Genomic DNA, 8,153 nt, shown 5'->3' with positions numbered 1-8,153 from the left:
CTGCCAAGCTACCTGAGGTTTCAGGTGGGAGGGCTGCACCCACCCTGCTGATTCCCTGTGGCCGGGAGAGAAATACCAGGCAGTGTGTCCCAGATGGAATGCCTTTATTAATACTGGGGGCCAGGGATGGTGGCTCACACCTGTAATCCCAGCACTCTGGGAGGCCAAGGCAGGTGGATCACCTGAGGTTAGGAGTTCAAGACCAGCCTGGCAAACATGGTGAAACTCCGTCTCTACTGCAAATACAACAGTTAGCCAGGCATGGTGGCATGTGTCTGTAATCCCAGCTACTCTGGTGGCTGAGGCAGGAGAATCGCTTGAACCGGGAGGCGGAGGTTGCAGTGGGCTGAGATTGCGCCACTGCATTCTAGCCTGGGTGACAGAGTGAGACTGTGTCTCAAAAAAAGAAAAAAATAAAAAACCCAAAAAGCAAAAGACTGGGAATGTTGGTCTAAATCAGGTTATTGAGGTGACAAGGGGGGCAGTTGGAGCTGAGGTACAGTGCAAAAGTGAAGGGTAGTGGGAATCAGAAAACTGAAGGTAGTTTGGATGAATTTTCCACCTAAAATGATGACTGCTAACAAATGTATAGTACATTTAAGAAAGGATAGGCTCCTAGCTCTTGCCAGTTCTTTCTTCTTCTTCCTCACCACTCCTCTCATGACTGTCTTGCCTGGATGACCCTCCTTGATTTAGCCTTTCTCTGCTATGGAGTTTCTAATGCCTAAGCCCTCCTGCCCTTAGACTGTGGTCCTCAGATCCTAAGCTCCTCAGTCCAGGCCAAACTCCAGCCCTGAGGGGAGCAGCTTCTTTGTCTCCAGGTTCTAGGTCTGAGCTGATGTGGCCTCCACTATAAATAAAAAACAATTTTATTGTGGTAAAATATATGTAACACAAAATTGATCATCTTAACCATTGTTAAGTGGCATTAAGTACATTAACTATATTCACATAATTGTGCAATCTCCCGAACTTTTCTCCTTTTTCACAATACAAAAATTTAATGAAAATTGATTAGTGAGTGTGTATAATCCACAGGGGGCTAAATGTTACCTGGGACTGCAGAAGAAACTTAAAATAGAATAGATGCTGGAGTAAATGTTATATCTTGTCATCATCTGATTCATCTTCCTTCAAAGATTCCTTGGCATGTTTCTCTACTTCTTCCCTTATACCTTTTGGAATAATTTCATGTCTTCCTTTAGTTAATTCACCAACCCTGCTGAGTTCTAGTTTAAAAGATTTATTCTTAACTTCATCATGTACTATGTAAATATTTTTGCAACTTCTTAACAATAACATGGCAGGTCATTTCTTTCACCAGAAGCTTTTGTATTTTCTTTTTTTTTTTTTTTTGAGACGGAGTCTCACTCTGTCACCCAGGCTGGAGTGCAGTGGCTGGATCTCAGCTCACTGCAAGCTCCGCCTCCTGGGTTTACGCCATTCTCCTGCCTCAGCCTCCCGAGTAGCTGGGACTACAAGCACCCGCCACCTTGCCCGGCTAGTTTTTTGTATTTTTTTTAGTAGAGACGGGGTTTCGCTGGGTTAGCCAGGATGGTCTCGATCTCCTGACCTTGTGATCCGCCCGTCTCGGCCTCCCAAAGTGCTGGGATTACAGGCTTGAGCCACCGCGCCCGGCCTGCTTTTGTATTTTCTATCTTTGCAGCATACCTGTCTTTGCCAAGGGCACAATCCCAATAACCATATGAAATATCTTGCAGAATTGTGCCCTGCCATTCACTCTGTAAGAACCTACTGCAAAACTATAGCCAAAAGCACTGCAGAATGTATATGCATGGCAACTGTGTCTACAAGATGTTTTTATGGACTGTTATAGCCAAAGTTAGATCTAAAGTTGGAAGCTTCTTCTCGTTACCAAAGAAGGAGCATCTGTGAACAAACCTGCTACCACCATTCCAACATGCCAATCAATATTAAAAAGTCATTTGTGGCTGGGCGCAGTGGCTCAAGCCTGTAATCCCAGCACTTTGGGAGGCCGAGACGGGCAGATCACGAGGTCAGGAGATCGAGACCATCCTGGCTAACATGGTGAAATCCCGTCTCTACTAAAAAATACAAAAAACTAGCCGGGCGAGGTGGCGGGCGCCTGTAGTCCCAGCTACCTAGGAGGCTGAGGCAGGAGAATGGCGTAAACCCGGGAGGCGGAGCTTGCAGTGAGCTGAGATCCGGCCACTGCACTCTAGCCCTGGCGACAGAGCGAGACTCCGTCTCAAAAAAAAATAAAAATAAATAAAATAAAATAAAATAAAAAGTCATTTGTTGGAGCCTTCGTCATAAAGTTTAGGAAGACTCCCTTTTCTACCCCAAAGACACCACCATCTTTACCTCTGAGTCCAGTGGCTGTACTACTATTTTGCACAGCCTTCATAGCATATTCAACTAAAAAAACCTCTTCCATCAGGAGATCATGTAGAGGCTGACAAGTCATACCTGGTGTCAATTGAGCCCTTTGTTCTAAAACAAGAAGAACGCGTAGGGCTTCCAGGCCTCCAGAAACTTTTCATCTTATAAAACTGAAACTTTATACTAATTAAACAGTAACTCCCCATCCCTTCCTCCCGCTAGTCCCTGGCAACCACCATTCTACTTTCTGTATGAATTTGATGACTCGAGATAGCTTGTATAAATAGAATCACACAATATCTGTTTTTTTGTGTGTGTGTGACTGGCTTACTTCACTTAGCATAATATCTTTATCCATGTTGCAGTATGGGTCAGAGTTTTCTTCTTTTTTTAAGGCTGAATAATATTTCATTGTACATATGTACCACATTTTGTTCATTCATCTGTTGATGGGCATTTGGGTTCCTTCTACTTTTTGGCATTTGTGAATAAATGCCGCTATTAATATATCTTTTTGTGACCCTGCTTTTAACTCTTTTGGGTATATACTCAGAAGTGGAACTGCTAGACAATACAGTAATTCTATTTTTGGTGTTTTGAGAAATCACCATACTGTTTTCCATAGTGGCTGCACCATTTTACATTCCCACCAATGGGGCACAAGGGTTCCAGTTTCTCCACATCCTCACCAGCACTTATTATTATTTTTCAATAGTAGCCATTCTAATGGGTGTGCGGTGACATCTCATTGTGGCTTTGATTATTTCCCTAATGATTAGTAATGTTGAGCATTTTTTCATATGCTTGTTGGCCATTTGTATATTTTCTTTGGAGAAATGACTGTACACATCTCTCATAAGAGTTCTTTATAGATTCTCAATATTAACCCCTTATCAGATATATGATGTGCAAATATTTTCTCCCATTCTATAGTTTGCCTTTTCACTCTGTTGATTGTATCTTTTGATATACGGAAGTTGTGCATTTTGATGTGGTCCAATTTATCTGTTTTTTCTTTTGTTGCCTATACTTTTGATGTCATATGCAGGAGATCACTGCCAAATCTAATGTCATGAAGCTTTCCACCTACGTTTTCTTGTAAGCATTTTATAATTTTAGGTCTTATGTTTAGGTCTTTGATCCACTTTGAGTTAACTTTTGTATGTGGGGTATGCACTATCATTTTTGCTCGGAGTTTCCAACACGTAGCAGTGGTAACACAACGCAGTTAAGAAACGGACTCCCATATTTCTACCTTGGATTGTAGGCTAAAATATGTCTTTCGTCCCCTTTCCCAACAAACACTTGCCCCTAGTCATGAAAGAGGCCATAAAAATGTGAGAAAACCAATGCAAAAATTTATATTTTATTTGAATTCAAAAAATTTAAAATTGCTTTCAAATTCAGGAAAGTACCATAATGCAGGACCCCAGGGGGAAGCCTCATATACAGAGACAGATAAATTAAATGTATATACTGCAGACAAGCCAAGAAGGTGTGTAGATTACATATTTACAGCACTTGATGTTTTCTGAAAACCATATTTATACATTTTATTACATTTACAAAAAAGGCTTCCACTACCGTTTACCTACAATAATGAAAAAAAATTTACACCTTTTTTTTTCTTTTTTGGTACTGTACAAACTTTGTATAATAAAAATATATCTCTGTACAAAAGTTTTTTTTGTTTTTGTTTTACTTTTTTTTTTTCCTCATGGGATGGTGATGGGTATATGGCATAGATGGTGGGTGAAGGGCCTCACCTGCCCTGTTCCTTTCCAAGCCTCTGGAGGTGGAGAGGAATGCCAGGGGTGTGGAGGGTGATGCCCAGCAGAGTGCGGGGTGCCCCACCAGCAGGTGCTCCTCGAGCATCTCATGGAACTTTACAAGGAGACGCAGGGGAGGGATGGGGGGGCGGGAAGAGGCGTCCGCTGGGTGGTCTGAGAGGGGCATAAGAAGGGGGAAGGGAGCAGTCAAAGGAGAGGAGCGTCGGGGGGAAGGGAGTGTAAGAAATCAGGAGGGGAGCTTCCTGTACTTGTTTCCAGCCAAGGAAAGAGATGAGAGTGTGAGTGTGTCTGGATTGGCCGTCTCCCTCCAAGCCCAGGGTGCCATGTGCCAGAGGTGGTGCGGCCAGGGGTAGGCTCCTGCCTCTGTCAGCCTCCATTGTGGCTGCTGGAAATGGACGCCTCTCACTTTACTCTTAACATCAGTCAGATCTTCTAATTGTTCCAACCTAGAATTTGCTTAAGAACCAGGTGTCGCTGTCCCTCTGCTCCTGCACATTTCTATTTGTTATTTCAATATGTGATATGACCCTCTGAGGTCAGCATGTCACACATGTACAGGGGCTTAAGCTTGTGGAGGCCTTCCTGAGGACAGAGAAAGTAGCTCTAAATGCTATACTTTGATTCCTAAACTCTTGAACTTCCCAACAATGCTGATGGAATTCATGAATGACCCAAGCATAATATAGCTGTCAAAATAAATCAAACCCACTTGCAAGGAGCTGGAGAGAGTGACTTTCAGCCACTCCGTTGTTTTGATTCAGGACCTGCCAGGCCTTTTGCTGGCTGTGGTCAGCGGCTGCTGGGAGCCAAGGAGCCAGCACCAACCGCAGGAGGCCTGGGGAGCTGAGTCCTTGCCCCGAGGCTGCCTACGCGGAGACAGCAGAACCCAGGTAGGACGCACAGGTGTCTTGTCTGGCTTTCCAGATCTGGCCACAGTGCTACTGTAGAGATTCATCGGCTCCTCCCTTCTTAGCTGCCCCTTCTAGACCGGGGTTTCTGGCAGCTGGTGTAGTGGACTTTGGGGCAGACTGATCTGGGTTTGCATTCTGACTCCACACTTCCTAACTCTGTGGCCCACATGTCTTTATTTTTCCAGGCTTCTGTTTTCTCATCTGTCAAAGGGAAATAATAAATCCTACATTTTTCGGTGTTATTGTGCAGACTAGAAATACTATAGGTAAAGTGTCAGGCACAGAGAATAAACCCAGTACATGATAGCCATTGTTTTTTGGGTACCAGGGCAGGCTTGCTCCCCTGTTCTCTCAAGAACCCTGCTGCTGCCCCCAGACCTGGCAACCTCTCTGGGCCACAGACTTGTCTTCTCTTCTTTCTCAGTTGACAGCCAGACTTGACCTTGGGCTCCCAGCCAGACCCTTGCCCTATCCTCTCCGGTTCTCCCTTCTTTCCCAGTGCTTCCCAGGACCCAAACGACTTTTTAGTCCACTGGGTTTAGAACTCAATAAAATTGTGTTTGAAAAAAATAAACTGATTTTCAATCTATTTCCAAAGACTTTTTTCCTGCCCTTGGCGTAATCCTTGCTGCTGCTGTGCAGTTGGGGCCATCCATCAGCAGACAGCTGGTTTCTGCACACTGACCACACCATGGGATGTGTCCTACTCTTACAGTCACTGAGTCACCGTGTCCTCATACATGGGATGGGCGGGGGGCGTATTGGTTTGAAAGCTGACCATACCTCCCCGTCTTCATCTCTTCTCTGCATGCGGGGAACAGGGCATGAAGCATCCTTCATGTGCACTTCTATTTTTGAAGCCTTTTGGTCTCTTCCGGAGGACGTGAATGGAGGAGCGGTGTGTGTGTGTGTGTGTGTGTGTGGTCAGGCCCATACACACACACACACACACATCCACATACACATCCACAAGTTGCTTTGCTATTTTAAATCCATAAACTTCTTCCTCCATCTGCAACCCCTCTTCCTTTTCTGCCTTTTCAGGACACAGCAGGAGTCCTCTCCAGGGTGACGGGCATAGATGGTGGCAGGGCGAGGGTCCGAGTCCCAGCAGTAGCAGACACAGGCAGAGAGGCGAACGAAGATGGGCACTGGGCGCTGTGCTCAGGGGAGCCTACTTCCTGCCCCCTGGGGAACTGGGAACAAACAGATCACACCTGGGTTTGCAAAGGAAAAAGAGGCAGTGGGAGGGGAGGGGCCGGGAGCAGAGGAGGAAAAGCAAAGCAGCAAAGCAAAGAAGGAACAAGCGGGAAAGAGATGAATCACCTCGATCTTCACTTTGATTTTTAATCTTCCCAGGTTGGGGGTGGGGGTAGGTAGGGAATGCGTGCAGCAGAACATGAATTTTTCTGTCTTTTTCCCTTGCAGGGCCAACTTCGCCATTAGACCTGGAGGCCCGCTGCTTGGGGGCCACCATACTTTTAGGAGCCCAGGAAAACATTCTAATTTTAGTTCCTTTCAAAATCAGATGAAAAAAATGGCTAGGATAATAATGGATCGGTAATAAAGAATCCAGGCTGGATTATATTCATTTTTATAATGACACAGTTGTGAAATCTCATTTTTAATACTTGTTTTTAATGGTGGAGGGGTCGGCAAACATCATCACACAGCCCTGTTCCTCTGTCTTGTTACTCACTGGCTGCACAGGCCTCGTTGCTTCCCTAGTAGGGTGTTTATTTTAATTTCTGCTTTTCTCCTTGGCATTATTTTTAAAAAATTACCATCTAGTCACTCATTTGAAATATGTGGGTGTCTGTTCAGGGTGGCTCTTGCTTTCTTTGTGCTCCAGCTGTGGGCAGAAGTGGTCACAGGGGCCGTGCTGGAGACCGCTGGACTGGGCAGTGGGTTTGGAGCCAGCTGGCAAGGGGCCAATGCTGAGGGCTGCCCAGACATGGAGCCGACCTGGAGGTGACAGCATGGCGTACACCAGCACCTGGAACCCAGCAGAGCCCAAGTGTGGAGCAAGAGTGCGTGTGCAGAGGTCAGGGGCATTCTTGTTTCTTTCCTACACTGTTCAATAATTCATGCAGTGAATCAGATTCGTCACTGATCATCTCCAAGCCCCGATTTACATTGTCAGAGGGGATTTTTCTTTTTCTCTTTTGCCTTCTGTTGATAAGAGTTCTGAGTAGGAAAAAGTGAAGACTGGGCATACAGATGAAACTTGAGGAGTAATTTTGGCAGGCTAAAGCAATCCCCCTGGAATAAGGAGGAACCCTTATTTAAATGTTTGTTTTGGAGAGACGTAAAAAGATGGGGAAGAGCTCTTTCCATAAACTGTTTGTATTCAGGAGCTGCATCTGCTGCATCCCTGACTCACTCACCATCTGGGACTCAGGCTGAGGCTGTGAAATCCTCCTGGAGTTGTGAGGCGGAAAGGGAGTAAAGCACGTCAGGGACCAGGCAGTGATAATGACCTTCGCTGCTCTTGTAACCCCCTCGGCAGAAACCGTCCCTAACATCCCTGTTGGTGGCCTTCTCAGGCCCCCTCATACAAGCCTGTTTCCTCACTGCACTGCCATTTGTGTGTGGCTGGGAATATCCATCACGTGAGCTGCCGCACACAGGAGTGTGGGGAGGGAGCGTGGCACTAGCCCTGGGTTTGGCTGGTGGCCCACTTGGCGGATTTTCCACTGCCTTCACTGGGAATCCCTACCTGGCTGGCTCTGTGACTCTTCTCCCCAGAGCCCTTTAGCCCAGGACCTGAGAGAGGGCACCTGCCTATCCCCAGAAAGCAGGATGTGTGGGAGGACAGTGTTCTCAGAGGGGTGCAGCTTGGACATCGTGTTGGGGCAACTCCTGAAGGGTCCCAGGTCCCAGAGGTGAGGGTGTCATCAAAGGAGGACACAGTGAGGAAGAGGCAGTGCCTTTTAGATTCATCAGCTCCTTCCCAGTGGACCTGTCAGATGCATGCCTGCGTGCGTGTGTGCGTATGTGTGTGTGTGTGTGTGCATGACCGTGTACACATGCAGGTCTGTCTGCCCCTCTGTCCATATCTTGGGGGGCCCCTCCCCTCTGTTGTGCT

The 8,153-nt window shown here is 46.2% G+C and overlaps 1 pseudogene; it reads right to left on the bottom strand.

The window, feature by feature from the left end:
- Window positions 1-1,101: 1,101 nt before the first annotated feature.
- Window positions 1,102-6,508, bottom strand: LOC111555869 (annotated as a pseudogene).
- Between the last annotated feature and the right edge of the window lie 1,645 nt (window positions 6,509-8,153).

This window comes from Piliocolobus tephrosceles, chromosome 1, assembly GCF_002776525.5.
Source record: "Piliocolobus tephrosceles isolate RC106 chromosome 1, ASM277652v3, whole genome shotgun sequence".
NCBI lineage: Eukaryota > Metazoa > Chordata > Mammalia > Primates > Cercopithecidae > Piliocolobus > Piliocolobus tephrosceles.
The sequence above is the reverse complement of the archived record's forward strand: the minus strand, read 5'-3'. Positions and strand labels throughout refer to the sequence as shown.